This window comes from Podarcis melisellensis (assembly GCF_964234715.1).
Source record: "Podarcis melisellensis genome assembly, chromosome: 10".
NCBI lineage: Eukaryota > Metazoa > Chordata > Lepidosauria > Squamata > Lacertidae > Podarcis > Podarcis melisellensis.
This window is the reverse complement of record NC_138542.1, coordinates 74,816,678-74,839,907: the sequence shown is the minus strand read 5'-3', so window position 1 is coordinate 74,839,907 and position 23,230 is coordinate 74,816,678. Positions and strand designations below refer to the sequence as shown.

Here is a 23,230-nt window from a genome sequence, read left to right as displayed (position 1 = left end):
ATCATACCTACATCACAAAAAAGGTGGTCTACAACAGAAATGTGAATGTTGCTTTTCTTGTCTGCCAGGTTATCTGATAATGGCTTATCTGATTCCCTTTCCTGGTAGTCTGGCCATTCCTTTGAGATGGTGATTTCCCAATTCCTGAGACAATGGGAAGGTTCCCTCACCCGCTCCCTCCTTGCAGAGTAAACATTTGGTCAGTTTGGAAGTCAAAATGGTTTCAGGACGGTCTTCCTGAGCTGCTCCAGACATGTGGTCCACATATCTATGTATGTGCTTGCTTGGTACATTTATGAGCATTTATTATATATATAAGACCTTAATTTTTTTATTACATGATTCATCCAGTCCAGCCTTTCACATGATGAATTCTGCATTTACTTTAAATAAGCAGGGAGACAATATACCGTCCTCCTTTCCCAATTTTGTTGTTCCATATCCAGTTCTAACTATAGCTTCTTGTCCAACATGGAGATTTCTCAGGAGACAGATGAGGTGATCAGGCACTCCCATTTCTTTAAGAACTCACCATAGGTTGCTGTGGTCGACACAGTCAAAGGAGGGGGTTGGACTCGATGGCCCTTGTGGTCTCTTCCAACTCTATGATTCTATGATTTTGTATAGTCAATGAAGCAGAAGTAAATGTTTTCTAGCTTCCCCCATAATCCAGCGCATGTTTCCAATTTGGTCTCTGCTTCCTTTGTCCCTTCGAAATCCAGCTTGCACTTCTGGAAGTTCTCGGTCCACATACTCCTTAAGCCTGCCTTGTAGCATTTTAAGCATAACCTTGCTAGCGTGTGAAATGAGCGCAATTGTGTGGTAGGTGGTGTGGGATGTGAAACACAAGAGCAGTCAATTACAACATTCCTAGAGTGTACATGTTTGCACATGGGGAGGGATGTTTGTCCAGCCAGCAGGTAAACTTCCTGTTTCCCTCTCGGCTGGGACAGACTTCCTCTGCATGTGACTAGAGGTGGGTGTGGCCTCACCTGTGCAGGTAATGATAAAAGTACAGGGCAGGGGCAGCCATCTCTCTCTTGCCTCTCTCCCTTCGAAGAAGCAACATCTACTAAGCTAAAGATGCCCTCTTGGCTCCCAGCCAAGAGAGGAGACAGGGACTGTCTTATTATAAGATAGACTCCAAATGTATATTACTTCACTACGCCGAAGTCTGCCTTCTGGGATCTGATTGTGAACAGAATGTGAGTAAACTCTTTTTATACTTTTGTAAAAGACTGGGTCGTCTCTTCTCTTTTATGAGGGAATAAGGGGAAATTACCAGAATAGTTATTAGAGAGGCTTAAGCGAGCCTGAGCAAACGCTGCCGTTGCAAACTTAAAATAAAGGGGAATGTTTTACTCTGCTGATATTGGAAACTTGTTAACACAAGTTGGATAAGGATATAATCAGATAATAAATACTCTCCTGCATCCTTGAACATTCCCACAGGCGGAGCATTCTCTGGCACTGCCCTTCTTTGGGATGGGGATTCATGTGTGGCAGGACCCCCCCCCCCGCCCAATCATTCAGTTTGTACAAACAACACACACACACACACACTCACACAGGACATACATGACACTTCTGTTATAAATTCATACAAAATCAGCCGTACATTGGATCTGCACTGTTCAACTTTTATTTTGCACCATGAGGGAAGGACTATCAAAGGGGGGAGACTTGACACAAGGCAGCCAACATGTCCGCAATGAGCCCTACCCAGTTGGCATGCCAACCTTGATGGTCCTAGACTCACAAAGGACCTGCAAATGGAAGTGGATTCAGTAGGGACTGAAACACAGGACAGTGACCAGCCCTTCCCTCTGGGGGCAGGAAACAGTGAACTCCCCTTTGTCCTCAGGAATGTAAGCATGGGGAGGGGAAAGAAGGAACCGGACAGGTGAGAAGACCCTCAGGTTACCAGCACAGCTCCTCCTCCTACAGAGAAGTCACACTTCTCTGAGGTCTCTCAGCCCCACTCACCCCACAGAGTGTTTGTTGTGGGGGAGGAAGGGAAAGGAGAATGTGAGCCGCTTTGAGACTCCTGAAGGGGAGTGATAAAGCAGGATATCAAATCCAAACTCCTCTTCTTCTTCTCCTCTGTGTGATGGGTCAATGATGTAGTCATGACGCAGTCTTGGGGGTGTAGCATGGGGGATTGGGAGCTAATAAAAGTTGGGGTCTTCTTTTGTTGGGGGCTTCCATCTTGTTCCACCTGGGGGCAGGTGGGAGTCTTTTGGCAACAGTCTTCAGTCAAGACCAAGCCGACTGGCTGCTCTTTTGCTCTCCTCTTCCTGGCTGGTCTCCTTGTTTCTGGTCCAAGGGATCCTTCAGATTTTGGAATCCGCTTCTGGCTCCAATTGTATCGGCTGCTTTGCTGAGCCTCTTGGCTGTTGTGCCTGGACGGGGCCTGTGTCCAGGGTCCTTGTCCTGGCCTGAGTCAGAGGCTGGGGTGGGGAGCTGGGATTTGGGGGGAGTCGTTTAACTGTCCCCCTCCATTCCTGGTTAGGACAGCACCAAGACCTAAAACACGTAGGGATCTAGGCTCGTGGGGTGAGGAGGATCTTGCAGTTGTGGGGGGGGGGAGACCCCACTTTGCAGCTGGATCTCCGGGATCAGCCCCTTCCCCACTCTCCTGATCCAGAAGGAAGAGGGGAGGGGGAAAACCTTCTTCTCGCCCCCTCAATCCTTTCCCTCCCTTCCCGGCACCTCCTCCTCTCACCCCCCCCCAGAAGCCCAGATCCCGCCCCCATAAGTCCCACCCCTCCTTCCTCCTCCTCCAATCCGGTTTTTGCTCCGGGAATGGGGTGTGTGAGCGGAAAAAGGTAAAAGGCGGATCTAGACGGATCCTCGTGAATTCATATGATTTTTTCATTCAAATTAAATAAAACCACCATGATACTGTAGACTATGTCTTACTCTATAGACAGCATCAAAAAAATCACGCATCTACTATTTCGTGGGGCCGCAGGGGCGCAAAAACATGGTTAAAAAACACGGATCCTCATGGATCCTCATGATTTTTGCACAAGAGCAACCCAAAGTCACCATCAGTTCAAACATCATGGCCAGGGGCACAGCATCCACCACAAAAATCACGGATCCACGGCTTCCTGGCGATACCGTGGCCCAAAAACGTGGTTTTGAAGCACGGATCCTCATGGATCCTCACGCTTTTTGCATTGGGCCACCCCAAACTCACCGTCAAATCACACATCATTCCCAGGGGCACAGCATCCACCACAAAAATCACGGATCCACGGCTTCCTGGCAACGCCAGGGCGCAAAAACGTGGTTTTGAAGCACGGATCCTCATGGATCCTCACGCTTTTCGCATTGGGCCAACCCAAACTCACTGTCAGATGACACGTCATAGCCAGGGGCACAGCATCCACCACAAAAATCACAGATCCATGGCTTCCTGGCCATACCGTGGCACAATAACGTGGTTTTGAAGCACGGATCCTCATGGATCCTCATGCCTTTTGCATTGGGCCAACCCAAACTCACCCTCAAATCACACATCATGTCCAGGGATAAAACTTGCACCACAAAAATCACGGATCCACGGCTTCCTGGTCATACCGTGGCACAAAAACGTGGTTTTGAAGCACGGATCCTCATGGATCCTCACGCTTTTCGCATTGGGCCACCCCAAACTCACTGTCAGATGACATGTCATAGCCAGGGGCACAGCATCCACCACAAAAAATCACGGATCCACGGCTTCCTGGCCATACTGTGGCACAATAACGTAGTTTTGAAGCACGGATCCTCATGGATCCTTATGCTTTTTGCATTGGGCCAACCCAAACTCACCCTCAAATCACACATCATGTCCAGGGATACAACTTGCACCACAAAAACCATGGATCCACGGCTTCCTGGCCATACCGTGGCACAAAAACGTGGTTTTGAAGTACGGATCTTCATGCATCCTCACGCTTTTCGCATTGGGCCAACCCAAACTCACTGTCAGATGACACGTCATAGCCAGGGGCACAGCATCCACCACAAAAATCACGGATCCACGGCTTCCTGGCCATACTGTGGCACAATAACGTAGTTTTGAAGCACGGATCCTCATGGATCCTTATGCTTTTTGCATTGGGCCAACCCAAACTCACTGTCAAATCACACATCATTCCCAGGGGCACAGCCTGCACCACAAAAATCACGGATCCACGGCTTCCTGGCCATACCATGGCACAAAAACGTGGTTTGGAAGCACGGATCCTCATGGATCCTCACGCTTTACGCATTGGGCCACCCCAAACTCACTGTCAGATGACACGTCATAGCCAGGGGCACAGCATCCACCACAAAAATCACGGATCCATGTCTTCCTGGCCATACCGTGGCACAATAACGTGGTTTTGAAGCACGGATCCTCATGGATCCTCATGCTTTTTGCATTGGGCCAACCCAAACTCACCCTCAAATCACACATCATGTCCAGGGATACAACTTGCACCACAAAAATCACAGATCCACGGCTTCCTGGCCATACCGTGGCACAAAAACATGGTTTTGAAGCACGGATCCTCATGGATCCTCACGCTTTTCGCATTGGGCCAACCCAAACTCACTGTCAGATGACATGTCATAGCCAGGGGCACAGCATCCACCACAAAAAATCACGGATCCACGGCTTCCTGGCCATACTGTGGCACAATAACGTAGTTTTGAAGCACGGATCCTCATGGATCCTTATGCTTTTTGCATTGGGCCAACCCAAAATCACTGTCAAATCACACATCATTCCCAGGGGCACAGCCTGCACCACAAAAATCACGGATCCATGGCTTCCTGGCCATACCATGGCACAAAAACGTGGTTTTGAAGCACGGATCCTCATGGATCCTCACGCTTTTCGCATTGGGCCACCCCAAACTCACCGTCAAATCACACATCATGGCCAGGGGTGCAGCCTGCACCACAAAAATCACGGATCCACGGCTTCCTGGCCATACCGTAGCACAATAACGTGGTTTTGAAGCACGGATCCTCATGGATCCTTATGCTTTTTGCACAAGATCAGCACAAACTAACTGTCAAATCACATATCATAGCCAGGGGCACAGCCTACACCACAACAAACTCGGATCCACGTCTGCCTGGCCATGCCGTGGCCCCAAAACGTGGTTCTGAAGCATGGATCGTCATGATTTTTGCACAAGACCAGCCCAAAGTCACCATCAGATCAAACATCATGGCCAGGGGCACAGCATCCACCACAAAAATCACGGATCCACGGCTTCCTGGCAACACCATGGCCCAAAAACGTGGTTTCGAAACACGGATCCTCATGGATCCTCACGCTTTTCACATTGGGCCACCCCAAACTCACAGTCAAATCACACATCATTCCCAGGGGCACAGCCTGCACCACAAAAATCAAGGATCCATGGCTTCCTGGCAACGCCGTGGCCCAAAAACGTGGTTTGGAAGCACGGATCCTCATGGATCCTCACGCTTTACGCATTGGGCCACCCCAAACTCACTGTCAGATGACACGTCATAGCCAGGGGCACAGCATCCACCACAAAAATCACGGATCCATGTCTTCCTGGCCATACCGTGGCACAATAACGTGGTTTTGAAGCACGGATCCTCATGGATCCTCATGCTTTTTGCATTGGGCCAACCCAAACTCACCCTCAAATCACACATCATGTCCAGGGATACAACTTGCACCACAAAAATCACAGATCCACGGCTTCCTGGCCATACCGTGGCACAAAAACATGCTTTTGAAGCACGGATCCTCATGGATCCTCACGCTTTTCGCATTGGGCCAACCCAAACTCACTGTCAGATGACACGTCATAGCCAGGGGCACAGCATCCACCACAAAAAATCACGGATCCACGGCTTCCTGGCCATACTGTGGCACAATAACGTAGTTTTGAAGCACGGATCCTCATGGATCCTTATGCTTTTTGCATTGGGCCAACCCAAACTCACTGTCAAATCACACATCATTCCCAGGGGCACAGCCTGCACCACAAAAATCACGGATCCACGGCTTCCTGGCCATACCATGGCACAAAAACGTGGTTTGGAAGCACGGATCCTCATGGATCCTTATGCTTTTTGCACAAGATCAGCCCAAACTCACTGTCAGATGACACGTCATAGCCAGGGGCACAGCATCCACCACAAAAATCACAGATCCACGGCTTCCTGGCCATACCGTGGCACAAAAACATGGTTTTGAACCACGGATCCTCATGGATCCTCATGCTTTTTGCATTGGGCCAACCCCTAACTCACCCTTTATTCAAAGATCTTGTATATAAGCACAGATCTGACCACAAAAATCATGGATCTACTGCTTTGTGGCACTGGCCAGATGTTTCCCTGGATTTATTGACCTGTTTTTAGGCGTGTGAGTTTCGAAGAAAGAAACAGCGTCGCCTGAATCTCAATCCATTAAAGATGGTCAATATGGCACATTGACTTTGCAAGCTATAACACCTTTGTGGTTCTGGCAAACTCCACAAAAAAGGCAGGCCCTCTGGTGCCTTGCTAACCCTGGTGGCTCTCCATATAAAATGCGAACACATTCTCTCTGCTATTGCAAATTGCAAACCTTTAGCAACAAAGATAGAGATGGAGAGCCAGGTCATGTTACTGGTTAATGTGTATATTTCTCCCTCCTCTACTGTCACAGCCAAGAACCATCAATGGGATCTCCTTGCACATGTGCTTGAGAATCTGGACACCATTTGCCCCAATTTAACTATTGTCCTGACAGGGGATTTTAATGCCTGCTTAGGCCAAGGGCAGGAAGTATATACAAAAGCTTGGGAGATCTTTGACTCTACTGCTCTTCCGCTTATGGGAACGAGAATCACGGGACTTAGAAATCAACCTGGCTGGCTTACGGCTCACCAAGCTGACTACCACCAGGGCTTTGTTGTGGCTTAATGGGCTGCCAGACTGGGAAGGCTCTGGGAATTTTACCTTTCTCTCCCCACAAGGAAATAGTGGGGCAGACTATATTCTGGTTCCCACTAAATTGTTGCCCTTCGGGGTGATCCTATGCTTAGTGAGTATCTCCCCTGTCAGGGAACTGCCATCGGAGAGTCAGGTGGTGGAAGGGCTCAAGGAGGCTAGGAGACCCTCGGATGCTGAGGAAGGAACCAGCAGGGGGAGAGGGAGAGTTCCTGCAGAAACTCAGTCGGAGGAATGGCTCCAAGATACTTCCAGTGAGCACAGCGGGGAGGTCTCAGGACCTCCGCTGGGGACACCTACTCCGCGCAGGAAACTGCCACGCAGAGAATCCAGAAGGAGAGTTTCCGTTAAGGAACTCTTATGTTGGCGTAAATTCCAGAAGCGCCCACTGACGGATTCTGCCAGCGATTGAGGTAGCCATGCACCCATGGCTCCGCGGACAGGGAGAGTTTAGAAACTGATTGCAGAGCCTTGAGGCTTTAAACGCTTACACACAAGTAGCCCCCCTAATCCCATAACATCCCCCTTCAATGTAAATTTGTCTTTCCATTGAGAGTCTTTCCATTAACGAGCATACACTATTGTCTTTCCAAACCTTGGTGTATTCTGATTGTGTGACTCACTTGATATTGGTAGGGAGTGGTGAAATTCCTCCAGTAGCTAGAGTCACTTGGTTTGAGGAGCTTATGGACATCCTAATAACGAATTGCCCTATTCACACTCGCACAGGCCACCTAAGGGTTTGGCGAGTGGACTGATATCAAAGGCATTAAAGTAGAGGTTAGGAGAATCTACAGAGAGTCTAGAGAGGCGGGAAGCTCCCAATTGTGTGATACATACTTCGTTACAACCAGGCAACTTAGGGAGTCTATCCAGCTTAGCCAGGAAAGATACGTACAACCAGGCTTGCTGGGATTCACTGCTTTCTGCCATCCTTACCAATGATCATAATACACTTTGGAAGGTTGTTGCAGACCCCCCACAGACTCAAGAGCACCCACTGACATTGATTCTATCTATGCTATGGGTAGAGCATTTTAAGGCAATCTTCTATGATGATTGTATCCCACCAGACAGCCAAGATCCTGCCCCTTCTTAGACCCTGGTAAAGTGGCCCCCTGTCTCCATTACTGAAGTCGAAAAAGTATGAAACTAGGCAAACCCGCAGGCCCTGATACCATCCCTTCTGAACTAATTAAAGCTAAGCCGGACTGGTGGGCTCTGATTCTAGCGGAACTCTTCACAGTGGTATATAGGACTGGAATTATTCCTAATTCTATGCAGAAATCCATAATCATCACAATCTTTAATAAGGGAAACAAGAAGTTACTGTCCAACTATTGACCAATAAGTCTATTGTCAAATATTGGGAAATTGTATGACAAACATCTATTATCCAAATTAACTACAGTGGTACCTAGGGTTAAGTACTTAATTCATTCTGGAAGTCCGTTCTTAATCTGAAAGTGTTCTTAACCTGAAGCACCACTTTAGGTAATGGGACCTCCTGCTGCCGCCGCGCCACTGGAGCACGATTTCTGTTCTCATCCTGAAGCAAAGTTCTTAACCCGAGGTACTATTTCTGGGTTAGCGGAGTCTGTAACCTGAAACATATGTAACCCGAGGTACCACTGTACGTGGCTTGATGTGAGCATCATAGGCCCAGAACAGGCAGGGTTTAGGCCAGGGAAATCCACTCTACGTAACTGTATAGTGTTATCCCATTTAGCCGCCAAGTACACGTGGCACAATAAATAAGGCCTATAAGTGGCCTTTTTTTATTTTATGGCTGCTTTTGACTCAGTTGGCAGGGGGCTGTTACTAAAACTGGTGGATGTTCACAGCCGCAAACTAAATGTATCAAAAATCACCATTCTTCTATATGCAGATGATATGATTCTGCTCTCATGAACTAGAATTGGCTTAAAGCGTTTGCTAAATGTCTGTATCGACAATTTGTCTAGGATGAAAATGAGCATGAACTTTGATAAAAGCAAAATACTAGTCTTCAGGAACTCTCGTAAGATATATAGTCAGGTTTTTGGTGGGAAACACATCCAGCAGGTATTTGAATTCAACTATTTGGGGATCACTTTCCATCACAGGCTACGGCGGTCCTCTTACTGCGCAGTGGCGGTAAACACAAGCAAGCTGTCTATGCAGGCCATATTGCATTTTTTTGCAACAAGAGGTAACCAACACATCCCTTCTGCCCTCAAGGTTTTTAATGCTAAAGTTGGAGCCCAACTGCTCTATGGAATTTCACTCTGGATGTCAGGGTTTACCCAGTCAGTGGAACGAGTGCAGGCAGCCTTTCTATTGAAGATTTTCCCTGTCCCACGCTGTGTACCTTACTCAGCCTTGTGTCTAGAGGGAGGCCAACATAAGCTTGAGACAGTTGCCTGGACTTTTCTTTTATGCTGGCAAAACATTTGCTTTTCAGCAGACAAAGATAATTTGTTTAGCAAAGTGTTGTCAGACCCCTTCCCTTCCCCAGGGATACCACTGTTTTGCACAAAGTTGGGGCAACTTGGGCTTTCATAGGATCTCTTGGGTGCTGGGGCTTTTCCAATCGCCAAGGCCATGTTAAAAGGTATAGAAAGTGAGCAGTTGGGTCCCACAAGGATCAGAACCTCTATTATTTCATTTATTCATTTTGTGATGTGGAATTAGTGCTAGAGACTATTGAAAAAGGAACTGAAAATGAAATGGTCAGTATTGTAATGTCCCTGTACAGTTCTATAGCGTGGTCCCATTTGGAATACTGTGTACAGTTTTGGGTGCAATATCTCTAAAACGAATATGGCTGGAAAAAGTGCCGAAGAGGGTGTTCTTGCTCTGTGTGGGATGGTCATTCTCTTCCATGGAGTGTGTGGCTTGGGGGGGGGGATGCACAGTGCTGGGGATGGCAGACACATTCCTTGCCAGTCTGATCAGCCAGATCAATCCTGGTGATCAACAGGGTGATAGATGTGGCAACCAGATTGCTCTTACATCCAGAATTGGGCAACCAAATGATTAAGGGGGTACAGTGCTTTTCCTTTGAGAAAAGGCTGAAGAGTTTGGAAATGTTCGGTCTATAAAAGGTCTATAAGAGGGTAGCAGTCATGATAGAGGTTAGAAGATCAAAGAAGATAAAGTTGTTAGAGAAAACTTTTCATCACTCTCTCAAAATACTGACCTCACCCTGTGAAAGGAAGAACCACTTTATTCCATGAGAGATTAAACTGTGGAATTAACTGCATGAAGATTTGGTGATGGCCACAGGGAAAAAAAAATATTATTGGGAGAAAAATTCTGGTCCACTGGTCTTATGTAACCATTTAAAATTAACTTTGGGAGATTATTCCAACAAAAGAGACCATACCAATATATAGAGCTTCCTTAGTGACATTTCTGAGCAATTGCACAGAAAGATAGAGACAGAGACACTGCATTAAAGGTGATCATTTAACATTTTCCTGTTTAATTTTATGTACATGTGTGCCAAGAGAAAGGCGAAATGGGCAGAACTAGCAGGATACACACAGGTGAAGGGAGAACAGAGAAAATAAGAGCTTGGGATCGATATTAAAAAACTATAATTTAAACATTTACTTAACAGTCACAAAAATCAAATATGAACAACTTTCTTTTGCAGAGGTCATCATGCAATTAACTATCAGCTTCGTGCAGCCTTCTCCTCTGTCTGTCCACATGCTCATCATATGGAGACCTGAAAGCATAATGCAGAGAATTATATGCTGAACTTACATTCTTCATTCCTCCTATCATTACAATTTTTCCTAAACATTTGTCTTATCATTTAGGAAGATATTTCAGGCTTTAGGTGCCATCATAACACTAATGTTTCAAAAAGGACAACAACAGGGCATTTTTGACAACAGGAAAAGGCACTTCAGGTGTGGTGTGGTGGTTATGAGCGGTGGACTCAGTGGCGAAGCTGCAAGCTCTGGCACTGTTGGCGGAGAGCAGATGGGGGTGTGGCTTGCACGCATCACAGGAGGCATGGAGTGTGTGCCAGGGGTGTGACATGCCACACGTAGGGTGGTGCATCCCAGGGGTGTGGTGAACATCCTGGAGACGTGGTGTGCCTCCAGTGGGGACGTGGCGCCTGGTGCGCCAAGGGACCACAGCGCGTGTCTGGGGGTGGCTGTGATCGCACCACAACAGAATGGTGGTGTCGTGTGCGGTGGGCTCACTCCATACCCCTTCCTCTGCCAGTGGGTGGACTCGTAATCTGGTGAACCGGGTTCGCGTCTCCGCTCCTCCACATGCAGCTGCTGGGTGACCTTGGGCTAGTCACACTTCTCTTGAAGTCTCTCCGACTCACTCAGCTCAGAGTGTTTGTTGTGGGGGAGGAAGGAAAAGGAGAATGTTAGTTGCTTTGAGACTCCTATAAGGGAGTGAAAGGTGGGATATCAAGTCCAAACTCTTCAGGCTGCAATTATTGCACTAAGATACACCGTGGGACCAACAGATACTTCAGTTTGTTAACGGAGAAATCTGAGGGCTCCCTTGGACAAAAAAAAAGACACCATTCAGGAATACCAGAGCAAAACAGCATCCAGTAAAGTATTTATTGAAGACCAAGACAGGACTCCCACCTGCCACAAGGTGGAACAAGATGGAAGCCCCAAACAAAAGAGCCCCCAAACTTTTATTAGCTGCTAATCCCCATGTTACAACCCCCCACAAACTACATCACTAATACAGCATGGTTACATCATGAAAGGGGAGGTCTGGTGGCCGTAATCTGCGCATCCTGGACCCTGCCCCATGGTTCCCCTTGCCCTCCACCAAACACCTATCAAGTGTAACAAAAAAGATACAGTACTTACATTTCCCTGTTTCCCAGCCAAGTTGATCACACCCTTTTGTCTTCATCTGGGTTTGTTCTTCTCGGAATGGCTGCCTCTCTGGCACTCAGGTATCATGATGCCAGGGATTATCACTCAGGCAGAGGGGCTGCTGAGTAGCTGAGCTCACAGGTCTGTATGAATTTCTGAAGTTTTCCCAGTGAGCCAGTACATAGATGCATCTATCAGTGAATTGTTACATTTGGTATTGTGCAGCAGAGGCCCTTTGAATAGATAGGAAGAAACTGTGATGAAGTGTTTTGTGGGGACAAATCACAAAAGTCTAAATAGTGATTGTGCATGATATCTGCTGGAGGGGCAACCCCCCACAACCTATACATAAATTCCTGCAACAACTTAGACTGCACTCTTTCCCAAAGCATGTTATTAAGGACTGGAAAAAGACAACTGCAACATTCTTAGATTACAAGATGATGCAGGTGTTTTCCCCAAACCATCTGCATTTCAGTGACTAAAATGGACTCAAACATTGACATGAGACACCCACTGTTGCATCAGTGTGGAGGTAACTAAAGAAAAGATTATTCTTTGGGCGAGGGCTAAGCAAATCGGCCCCCCTTCCCACACATCTACCTGTGAAGATGTTGGTGTGCTGGCAATCAAAAAATGTGTGGAGAGATGGGACAAAGTTTTTTCTTAGCTATACATGCAGGGAGGGAGCAAAACTCCAGTAGAATCGTGCCAGCACCTCAGTGGGCTTACCTTAGCCCAACTGGCTACAGTGTAGGTCTGTGAGGCCCCCACTTCATTTACAGTGGTACCTTGGGTTACATACGCTTTAGGTTTCAGAATTCCGAAACGAATTAAGTACTTAACCCTAGGTACTACTGTATAGTCCCCTTTCTCCCCAGTGGGGACTCCAGAAGAAATACATCCTTCACCTGACCTCTACATGTTACTTGCACTATGCCGCCAGTTCTAGTGGTGCACCCAGCACCTCAGGGTCTCCCCTTGCTTGCTTATGAGAAGAACTGGCTCTGCATTCCAAACAAAATGGTTTTGTGCCTGCTGTTTGCTACAGGTACTGAAGATACTTCCCCCCAGGTTTTGTCCCTGATAAAAAATCTTTTGGGAACTTCCATACCCCATTCCTTTAAAGTGCAGAATAAACTTGGCCCTTCCATGAATCTCATTTAAATCTATAACATCACTTGGTTTTGTCCCAGCATATTTATGAGAAATGTCACTATTATAAAGAGTTAGGAATAAGAGTTTGGACTTTATATCCCGCCTTTCACTCCCCTTTAGGAGTCTCAAAGTGGCTAACAATCTCCTTTCCCTTCCTCCCCCACAACAAACACTCTGTGAGGTGAGTGGGCCTGGCCATCCGTCAGGAGTGCTTTGCTTGTGTGTTCCAGCATGGCAGGAGTTGGACAAGATGGCCCTTGTGATCTCTTACAGCTCTATGATTCTATGATTTTTTGATTCTATGACACTAGCTAGTACACTGCACTGTTCCATTAGATCGGGCATAGGCAAACTCGGCCCTCCAGATGCTTAGAGACCACAATTGCCATCACCCCTGACCACGGGTCCTGTTAGCTAAGGATCCTGGGAGTTGTACTCCCAAAACATCTGGAGGGCCAAGTTTGCCTATGCCTGATTATGTTGATATTGTTGCTATTTTTTAAGCTTAAGGTTATGTATACAGTAGCTGGCATCTATTTGCGTTTGAGCTAGCATGGTGTAGTGGTTAAGAGTGGTGAACTAATAATCTGGAGAAACTGCTTGCTTCCCCACTCCTCCACCTGCAGCTGCCGGGTGACCTTGGGCCAGTCACACTTCTTTCTGAACTCTCTCAGCCTGACCTACCTCAAAAGGTATTTGTTGTGGGGGTGGAAGGGAAAGGAGATTTTTAGCCGCTTTGAGACTCCTTAAAGGTAGAGAAAAGCAGGATATAAAAACCAACTCCATGAATAAGAATTCTATGGAAAAGGACCATCCCTGCCATGATGATGAAAACTATCTGTTTAGATTTTGCTGTATTATACCAACCTGTGGAATATGACAGTTCGCAGTTTAAAAATCTATTTGGCCACAGTGGATTGACAATCTGGACACACAAAAACCTCTGGAAGATCTTTTGAATCAATGCCTATGCAAAAGCAGTGCTACCAGTCCTTGCAGTTTCCTTCACAGTAAACCATAGATTGGTCACACTCACCACTGGGCTTCCTGCACCCTTCCTTCAAAAAACATATTGACCAGCTGCCTTCAAACAAGGTAGGTAAAAGATCTGAGCAATAGGTTAGTGTATCCTTCCATCCCTCTGGGCATGATCGAGACACAGTAATGTCACTCTCTTTCAAGCTTTGTCTCTTTGTGGGAGGAGGAGTGGCAATTTCAACTGGAATATATTTTTCTTGTCCTTCAAGATAGGTTTTCCCAATGTAATGTATTATTTCTTTTGCAATCCAGGGTCTAATGGCGGTCATATCCTTTTGTGTGTACTGTAATTGGGCAGCAGAAGCAATCAGATGTGCAATGGTGCATATGAAAGGACCGCAGTCATTGGAATTACCTTGCCTGGGTATATCAGTTGGTGCAAAAAATGACCAGTCCGCAAAACTATAGGGACAGTCTGAATCCATCTCATACAGACATGCTATGAAGGATTTTATTGCATAAATCACAGAGTGGTTTAATCCATGGTTGGAATCTAGGTAGAGCATGGTCTTCCTTTTAAAAATGATTACTATCAGTATCCAGTGGACTCCACTGTCATTTACTGGAATAATCCAAACATCTTTCTTTAGTACCCCATATTTCAAACAGGACTTCAGGGCTTTCACTGACAATTTTTGACACATGAGGATCTGAATGAAGAGGCAACTAAATGGGAAAATTGTTCCATCATGACCTAGCTCTTTGGTCATGATCACCCTGGAGGCAAGAAATGCATCTATTATGCGGTCATTTATCCAGTTCGATCCTTTCAGTGTGTCTATGTCATAACCATACACACAGATGTTGGCAACTGAGCCCACAAGTTCCTCGGTTTGTAGACTGAGTGTGTTGAAGGTACAGTTGTGCCATGGGGGAACTGATGTAGAAATCATTGATTTGTCCAAACACTTCTCACTTTGAGATGGGAATATGGGGCTGCTATCAAAACAATTGGTCACTGTAAAATCCTCTTTCCCACTTTTTGGAGTGGAGGTCATCTGAGGCTGAGTGTTTTCCAGGTCTCTCATTGTCAGTTGGAGATCTGTTTTTAAGGAGTCCAAATCCTCAGCAGCCTGCACTGAATCAGATGCTGGAACTACAGTTATCTTTTCCTTCAGTCTGGAGAACTTTCTTCCTGATCTACTCTTCTGCCTTTTATTTCGCTTCAACTGTGTGAGCTGCAAACGGCGAGGCTTCCCTGGTTCTGGTGGCATGCCGATAGATTTTTTGGCAGCTATAATATGGTAGCAAGTCCTGGATGATGGGCAAGAGCAGCTCTCTTTGGGGAAAAGGCGGACAACATAATGCTTTTCCTTACTTCCCCTTACCACAAAGACACCAAGCTGTGGACAAACAGCTATTAAATTGTTCAGTACCGTAAGGTCCGCTAGTACCATTTGACAAACTGATGGTGCCTTCTCATAGCTTTCATCTTTCTTAGGCCGTGGAAGTTCACCCCTTTGTATAAGATCCATGATTTGTGATGGATCACAAGCTATATGAGGAAAGACTGTATGCTCTGGTGATTTTGAGTGTCTGATGAACTGAGGCCGCAAATGAAAGTTTCCAGTGTTACATAGTCCACGCAAAGTTTCTCTCCAGTAAAAATTTTGCATTGCATATAAGGATAACACCATTGCTTCCATTGTCATTTCTTTCCATTGTGAAAGTCTTTTTAGAGCTGCATGAAAACTCTCAGAGACATTTGTGGTGATTCCACTTTTTTCTTTATATATGTTCAGCCTCTTTAGAATCCAGGCCCCAGCATGATTTATTATTGCTTGGTGCAGGTCTTCCTCAAAGTAGTCCAAGAATGCTTTGCTCCAACGTTTACTGAGTTTATCAAATTTGAATGTGTACTCTTGCTCTGAATTTGACCTCAGAAGATCAAAAAAGTCAGCAAGGTATACCTTGGTATCCTCTGAACTGGCCCCATGTTTTTTCAACCAAAACATGATGTCTCTGTGGATGTGATTCCAGCATACCACTCTGTGGCTCTTGAGCAAAACATGATCCAAAGCCTTTTCAATTCCTTTTTCTCTGTCAGACACTATGACAACTTTTTCTGAATTGAACAATGGACACTGTTTTGAAAGGGTTTCCAAAAATCTCCTGTGATTGTCCTCTCGCCTGCTGTCATGTATCATGAACATTACAGGAATCAGTGGTGATTCAGCGAAAAGCACATTTTGGAATAATAAAGTAGATAGGAAGAAGTCTCCAAGTTGAAAAGTTGTGTCATATGAAAAAAGCATCGGTAAATCTGTTTTCAGTGATATCATTTTACCAATTTCGGATGAAATATCCTGTAGGCCCATAACAACAATCACTGTAGGACACAGAGATATATCTGTTGGTTTCTGCTTCCCTCACTGAGCAGCAGAAGTGCTTGTCACAAGACAGGTTGTTTACATTCCACAGAGTCTGTACTGTTGGAGGTTTTCCCACGGGAACGGGAGACTGGATGTGACGTATACTGGTTTCCTGTTTTTCCCTGCTCTTTGCAGTTTCAGTTTGTGATTCTCTCCGTGCCTTAGAGGAGAGATGACGCTTTCTCTGCTCCGGCAGAGGGAAGATGTTTTTCTGTAACTTACCAGCTTTGAACTGTAAATAAAGTAGTATAGAGCATGTTGGCTCATACTTCTCATCATTCCGCTGTGCACTGGACACTGCTCCTCCCCAACATTTGGTTTCGGGCCCAGAACAATGCAGTGTTTTGAGAATGGGCTTCAGAAGTCGGGCTCCTGGCAGAGGAACAAAGGAGCAAGAGACGAAGTGCCGGCAGAGGATCGGAAAGCAGCAGAGAGACGGAACGCAAGGTATCTGCTCTGCGCGTCAAAATGATTGATGAAGGTATGTGCTACTGCTCCGGGCAGCCTGCCAGCTTCTAATTAATGGCTTTAAGGCTGGACTTTGAACTTTTAAAGCCGTTTTCCACGGCACAAGCGTAGTGGCTTGGATGGCTGGGAAAGTGAAAGTGACTTTTGGAAGTGCTGTTGTTTCACAGCAGCTGCAGACATGACGCAGCAAAAATTAAAGGGCAACATTGAGAAAGCACTTGGGGACTTTCACTTTTGAGCTTGCTTTTGGAATGCAGTTTGAAGCAGCTGCAGATAAGCAAAGCAAATAAACAGAAGAGCGGCACAGGCTCAAAGGCAGAGGCTGTTTTGAAATTGCCTTTGGATTAAAGCAGTCTGATTTAAAGCAGCAGACATGACGCAGAAGGCGAATGCCAGAGTCATGATGGCCCTTCAGGATGCTTGTGGGATTCCTAAGCTCAATAAGAAAAATTACGCGGACTGGGTTTTGTATGCAGAGGCAATTCTGCGGAAAGAGGGTCTGTTTGAGGTGATTACAGACAACCCCCCAGCTCCAGTTACAGATGAATGGAAAGCTAAGGATTCCAAGGCAAGGGGAACTCTTACATTGATAGTATCCCCAGAAGAGCTCTGTCTATTGCGTGATAAGACCTCAGCCAAAGAAATTTGGGATGCTTTGAAAGAGGCTCACTTAAGGACAGAAGCTGGGTCCACTATGTTTTACTTCAACAAGCTGCATAATATGGCTCTTGCTGAAGGTGGAGATGTGCGTATACATCTGATGGAGATGCAGAATCTGAGACATGAGCTGCAACAGAGAGGACTCAACTTTCCAGAGGCTGTGTATTCCTTCATGATACTACAATCTTTGGGTTCAGGTTGGGAGTCTGTTGCGACTCAGATTGCTATACAGCCAACTGCTCAGCTGACAGTGAACTATGTTACTGCCGTGATATTGAATGAAGCGGATCGCCGCGGTGCTAGCTGCATCAACAAGGGGGAGACTTCACAGTCATCATCCCATATTGCAGTGGAACCACCAGATGGCGCCAAAGCTTTGAAGGCAGTGAAATGCTACTCGTGTGGACGTCTAGGCCATATGAAGAGGGATTGCAAATATCCCAGGGCCAAGACAGAGCAGCGCAGCGGAAGCTCATCGCGTGGGAAAGGCCAGAGCAAAGGCAAAGGTCCGGTGTCCAGGACAACGCAGCACAAGGCAATGGTCTCACGCTTCGCTCCAAAGGTTGCAAAGGTTGCAGAGGTTGCAGAGGTCCAGAAGACGTCTAGATCTTTCTTCGTTGTTGATTCAGCTGCAACGCACCACATGTGCAACGATAAGCGACTGTTCGTGTCTTTTACACCGCAGGAAGGTGCGATTCACCAGGCGGATGACCACACAATCCCCAGTAAAGGCTACGGAACTGTTGTTCTTCACAGTTTGGACTTATCGATACAGGACGTGCTTTATGTGCCGGACGCGAAACATAATCTGCTTAGCGTTGGACAGCTGATGGAGCGGAAAATAGACGTTTCCTTTAAGAACAATAGATGCATCATCACAAAGAAAAATGATTATCAATTGTATGCTGAATTTGTTGATCGTTTGTTTCTTTTGTATTATGATGATGTTGTGCAGGATGACACTTGTTGCATTGCAGGTTCTAACAAAAGTTTGCATGCAGATTGTATTCATGCTTTTCACAGGAAATTTGGACATTTGCATTTTGAGGCAGTATCTAAAATGCCTGCCTTGGTTGAAGGTATGACTATTAAACCCTGCAGGTACCACATGAAGTGCAAGGCATGCGCAGCAAACAAGGTGAAAATGGCTGCGAAAGGTAAGGTGTCTAGTAGGCAAGCTACAGAACCATACCAAATTATTCATGCTGATTTGGTTGGACCACTAGCGCCCTCTTTGGGTGGGAATAGGTACTTCATGGTTCTTATTGATGCATTTTCCAGGTATATTTTTGTGTACAATCTCAAGCAGAAATCAGAGGCTTTTCCTAGGTTCAAGGAATTCTGTGCTTGGTTGGGAAATGTGCATGGTAAGAAGATTAAGATTCTTTTCACCGACCGGGGGGGAGAGTTCACTTCTCAGCAGTTTGAAACTTTTCTGGCTGAGAAAGGAATTCAACATGATTTATCTAGTCCTCGCTCGCCATGGCAGAATGGACTTGCGGAACGAGCAAATCAAACATTGCTTCAAGGGTTAAAAACCTTGCTGCATGATGCAAATCTTCCAGAGAGTTATTGGGCCGAAGCTCTCTCATGTTTCACTTACAGTTACAATCGCAGGTTATCTTCAGCGATTGGTTGTACCCCCTATGAGAAGATGTTTGGCAAGAAGCCATACATCAAACACATGAAAATTTTTGGTTCGGACATGTGGGTTCACTCACCACAAAACTCCAAGTTAGACAAGCGTGGATTGCATGGTATCTTTCTAGGTTATCAGAAAGGGTCTTACAGAATAATGATGACTGACTCTAAGGAGATTAAGCTCACAAGAAGTGTTGAGTACAATGCCAAGTGGGGGGAGAATGTGGGAATTTTCCAATGTTATCCTGATGACAGTGATGAGACTGAGGATAGTCAAAAGCAACCACAACAACCCACACCCACTGATGAAGGTTCTGATTCTGAGTCTGAAACTGAATCAGATGATTCAGAGGATTTCAAGAGTGCGAAAGCCTCTATGCGACCCTCTGAAAGCTCTGATCAAGAATTGGAGGAACCATTGTTCACAATAGGTCGCCTTTCTCCCAAGAAGGAAGAGGAGAGTGTTGAAGACTTAAGGCTAATTCGCAGGTCACAGAGAGCCACAAAAGGCAGACCTCCAAAGAGATTTGCTGATGAGTTTGCTAAGATAGCAGTAACAGCTGTTAAAAGCTCCAAGAAGGTTTTTGAACCTTCAAGTTTCCAAGAAATCCAGGATTTGGATTCAAAGGAAGCTGAGCCATGGTTAAATGCCATGAAGGCTGAGCTTGATTCCTTGGAAAGGAACAAAACATGGGAACTTGTTCCAGTAGTTCCAGGAATGAAATTGCTTGGAAGCAAATGGGTCTTCAAAGCGAAGACTGATCAAAATGGCAAGATAGTCAGACACAAAGCCAGATTGGTAGCCAGAGGATTTGCACAGGTACCAGGTGAAGACTATCACGAGACCTACTCACCCACAGTGAGGTATGAGAGCATTAGGCTTATGCTCAAGCTAGCTGCAGAGGAAAATCTACACATTAATCACCATGATGTGAATACAGCTTTTCTGTACGGATCTCTAAATGAATCACTTTATATGCTTCCACCTGATGGCGTACAGGTAAAACAGGGATTTGTTTGTGCTCTGAAAAAGTCCCTTTATGGTCTCAAACAAAGTGCACGGTGTTGGCACACAAAACTCACTGAAGTATTGTTTTCTCTAGGTTTTAAGCAAGGGAAATCTGATCCATGTGTATTTGTCAAAGAGGAGGGGCAAAAGAAACTGTATTGTTTGTTTCATGTTGATGATCTTTTATTCTTTTGGAAAGATGTCACAATGTACAATAACGCCCTAGCTCAACTGAAAGAGCACTTTGACATGAAAGATCTTGGAGAGGTAAACAACTACCTATCTCTTGAAATAGAGAGAGATCAAGATGGTAACATTCTAGTACACCAGTCACGGAAAATTGCTGATGTGATAAGCAAACTAAACCTGATGGATGCTAACCCTGTAGACACACCGATGACAACAGGTTATCAGGTAGAAGACACTGAAGAAGCATTTTCTGACACTACACTGTACAGAAGTGTGCTAGGCAAGCTAAACTTCATTGCCAGATGTTCAAGACCAGACATTGCTGTAAGCTGTAATTTGCTAAGCAGACAAGTCAACAATCCTACTGTTAAGGATTGGAAAGCTCTGAAACGCATAGCGCGGTATTTGAAAGGCACTATGCATTACAGACTGAGATTTAACAATCAGAAGTCTGGTGGTCTTGAGATATTTGCAGATGCAAGTTTTGGAAGTGACACTACAGACAGGAAAAGTACATCTGGAGTTTGCTATAAGTACAATCAGGGTCTATTTGATTGGTCGTGCAAGAAGCAAACAACAGTTAGCTTAAGTACTTGTGAAGCTGAACTGAATGCACTGTCTTATTCACTTAAAGATTGTGAATGGTTGTTACAATTGTGCAAAGACATGAAAATTCCTGTCAAATGTCCAATCCAGGTTTACCAGGACAACAAAGCATGTTTGGCTTTGCTGAATTCTGAAGGTTGTAAGCAAAGCACGAAGCACTTGCAATTGAAGGTGCAACATGCTAGGGAACGTATTCAGAAGGGACTCGTAACGGTGTCCTATATGCCAGGTAATGAAATTCCTGCTGATGTATTGTCCAAGATTGTATCAAAGGATCAACACTGTACCTATGTGCAGAAGTTGGGTTTGTACTGATATTGTACGAACACGCTGCCCAGTGATGTTCACAGAAAGGGGGAGGATGTTGGTTTCTGCTTCCCTCACTGAGCAGCAGAAGTGCTTGTCACAAGACAGGTTGTTTACATTCCACAGAGTCTGTACTGTTGGAGGTTTTCCCACGGGAACGGGAGACTGGATGTGACGTATACTGGTTTCCTGTTTTTCCCTGCTCTTTGCAGTTTCAGTTTGTGATTCTCTCCGTGCCTTAGAGGAGAGATGACGCTTTCTCTGCTCCGGCAGAGGGAAGATGTTTTTCTGTAACTTACCAGCTTTGAACTGTAAATAAAGTAGTATAGAGCATGTTGGCTCATACTTCTCATCATTCCGCTGTGCACTGGACACTGCTCCTCCCCAACAATATCATGGATGAAGCCTTCAAGGAGTTCTGTTAATTCAAAAACACTGTACAAATCATCATGACTGATTTGTGAACGTTGTCTTTCAAGCTTAAGTTTGTTTTGTACCTAAGGAAACAAAAAACAAAATTGTATGGAATGTTCGTAAAGTACAGTGCTACCTCTGGTTACATACTTAATTCGTTTTGGAGGTCCGTTCTTAGCCTGAAACTGTTCTTAACCTGAAGCACCACTTTAGCTAATGGGGCCTCCCACTGCCGTCGTGCGATTTCTGTTCTCATCCTGAAGCAAAGTTCTTAACCCAAGGTAATATTTCAGGGTTATTGGAGTCTGTAACCTGAAGCGTATGCAACCTGAAGCGTATGTTACCCGAGGTACCACTGTAGTCATGAGAGGTCATTTCATACAACAAAATGCTGGGGGGGGGGGGAGAGAGCCAGGGAAACAAGAAAAAAATAAATTTTGGATGCCATATCAAAGAAAGAAAATGAATTTGGAAAAAACCCAAATAAACAATCGATAAAACAGCCAATGAAATTATTACAATCACAGCATTCAATGATAATCAATGTAAAATAGCATGGGAAGTTAAAAAAATGAAGCCGACATTCTTTGAGCATGCAAACAATCCCGGAAAGTTGCTTGCATGGCAATTAAGGAGAAATCAACAGATGAATTATATATATAGGTAAAATTATTTCCAATGGTAAATTTCTAGATAACACAAAAGAAATAAGGGAAGCCTTTTAAAATCATTTTCAAAATTTATACAAAAGAGGAAATGGAAAGGCAATCAACATACAGGAATATATAAAAAAGAGTAATCTGCCAAAGATAAAAAACAAGAAGAGATAGTATTCTTAAATACACAAGTAACAGAAAAATCCCTGAAGGAATAAGGCAAATAAATGTGGGCAAATCACCAGGAACAGATGGATTATCAGCAAAGTTCAATAAAAAAATTAAAGAACATCTGGTAAATCCAATGAAAGATATAATGAATGAAATAGTAACAAAAGGGGAAATTCCAGAAACGTGAAAGCAAGCTTATATTACCTTGATTCCAAAACAAGATACAAATTTGACCTTGGTCAAAAACTATATACCTATTTCATTTTTGAACAATGATTACAAGGTATTTGCTAATATTTTAGCTAATTGATTAAAAAAGGTCTTAAATGTTTAAATATACCCAGACCAAGCGGGATTCCCTCCGGGTAGGCAGATGAAAGATAATATAAGAAATTGTAAAAATGTAATAGAGTATCTAGAAGTAAGAAATGAGAAAAAAGCAGCAATGATGTTTATAGATGTGGATTGTTTTTTTTAATGTATCTTTGTGCTTTATAAGGAAAGTGATGGAAGAAATGGAATATGGAGAAAAGTTTATAAAAGGGATACAAGCTGTATATACAGAACAGAGTGCAAAACTAATTATTAACCAGGTGATAACAAATGAATTCCCAAATGGAAAAAGGAATGAGACAAGGATGTCCATTATCACCATTATTATTCATTCTGGTCCTGAAGGTTTTGAACAGAAACATAAGAGCAGACAAACAGATTGTGGGAATAAGAACG

The 23,230-nt window shown here is 44.9% G+C and overlaps 3 protein-coding genes across 4 annotated transcripts in view; all 3 read left to right on the top strand.

Moving 5' to 3' along the window:
- Positions 1-23,230, top strand: part of LOC309378673 (uncharacterized protein) — an 89,050-nt gene that overhangs the window by 10,922 nt on the left and 54,898 nt on the right. The window lies entirely within an intron of this gene.
- LOC309378640 (uncharacterized protein) overlaps positions 1-23,230 on the top strand; it is an 82,846-nt gene that overhangs the window by 29,014 nt on the left and 30,602 nt on the right. The gene's annotated exons all lie outside the window — the stretch shown is intronic.
- The window catches only part of LOC309378580 (uncharacterized protein), a 163,702-nt gene continuing 141,093 nt past the window's right edge, over positions 622-23,230 (top strand). Inside the window, exon 1 of the mRNA XM_081926900.1 lies at positions 622-1,205. The gene's annotated coding sequence lies outside the window, so the exon portion shown is untranslated. The remainder of the gene's footprint in view (positions 1,206-23,230) is intronic.